General features: G+C 37.4%; 1 pseudogene; it reads left to right on the forward strand.

Moving 5' to 3' along the window:
* Window positions 1-236: 236 nt before the first annotated feature.
* LOC144229498 (WASH complex subunit 3 pseudogene) lies at window positions 237-821 on the forward strand (annotated as a pseudogene).
* The last annotated feature ends 736 nt before the right edge of the window (window positions 822-1,557 follow it).

A 1,557-nucleotide genomic window follows, 5' to 3' on the forward strand; every position in this document is an offset into this window, starting at 1 on the left:
ACTACAGGGCTTAGAGACTGATTGGATCGTACCACTCGGTCTCACTTATGGAATGTTGAGTGTTAGAGATTTCACTTACAAAATGTTTTCCTTGATTCACTGAGAGATCGATTTGTTCTGTCCTCCTAGGAAATTATGAGAGTTTATATAAAATAGAATTTAAGATTGTAGGCTTTGGGTGACCCCAATGGTGAGGGATTTATGGGTGAGCTCTGAGTCTCCTACCCACTAAAGAGATGGATGAGGGTGGGCTTTCTCTCATGAGGTCAGGCATAGAACCGACAAAAGGGCCAGCTGTCCAACAGAAAAGACCCATGGCATTTCTAAACCAATTTGTGGTGCATGCAATACAGTTTCTCAACCACTTTTCTACAGGTTGTAAGGAGAAACTGGCAGACCTTTCTTATCATATCCAGCAATTGAAACAATTCTCAGTATTTTAGATGCAAAGTTGTCACCTATCCAAGGCCTGGATGATGTCACATTTGAAGTATCTTCTGTAAGTGACACTGAGATGACAAATGAATCAATCATATTCTGAAACCACATCAGAGCAATCACAGCAAAACAGTTTATAAGACTCTGGACCACAGGAAGATTAAGTAACATCAGAAAATATCTTAATTATAGCAAAGGACCCAAGATGCTCCAGATATCTCAAAATGGCTCAAGTGGGTGTTCCAGTGATGACAGTAAGATTTTTAAAATGATATTGGAAGCACCTACGTCTTCTTGAGAGGTCAGATGCTCCAGGGCCTCATAGCAAGAAAGAAAAAAATACAGAAGAAAGTTCAGAGAGTGAATCTTCTTTTAGTGATTAAGCTTAATTTTGGTAACAATTACATACATATGTGTAGGTATTCTATAATAAAGAGAGCCTGAACTGAAACTCTTAATCAGAGAAACATCAAATGGCTATATATCAATTACAAAGTATCTTCTGGGTTAGGACTCAACTTACTCAAAGCATTTATAACCTGAAAACAACAACAACAAAAGAGTGCAGGCTTTAAAAGCCAGATCTTAATACTGAATTTATCACCTACACATTGCTTCTTGGCCTTTTGGCTAAGATCATGTGTGAATTTGTCACTCACAAATCATCTTGATGAGGTTGTTCCTCCTTTCTAAGTCTCCATTTCATTATCAGTGAAATGATGGGAACTCCCCCATTGTGATTATTAGTTTAGAGGATATATATGAATTATATAGCTTTATGCTGGCCACTAAGTAAATGCAGAAGATACAGAAACTATTACTGTTATTAAGAATTTACATAGATTCCTCAACATAAAGTCATACATTTCCAGGAGGCATGAAGACCATCTTATTTATTTAAACAAAGCATAATGTCAGAACATTGCTATGCTGTGCTATCCTATAAGAGGCTTAAATTTGTGTGAAGTCAAAGTAAAATTTTTATGTTTTTAAATTTTTTTATTTTGAGACACACACACACACAGAGAGAGAGAGAGAGAGAAAGAGCGAGCAAGTAGAAGAGGGACAGAGAGAGGGAGAGAGAGAATCCTAAGCAGGTTCCGTGCAGCATGGAGCCTG

Source organism: Crocuta crocuta, unplaced genomic scaffold (assembly GCF_008692635.1).
Source record: "Crocuta crocuta isolate KB4526 unplaced genomic scaffold, BGI_CrCroc_1.0 scaffold348, whole genome shotgun sequence".
NCBI classification, from domain to species: domain Eukaryota; kingdom Metazoa; phylum Chordata; class Mammalia; order Carnivora; family Hyaenidae; genus Crocuta; species Crocuta crocuta.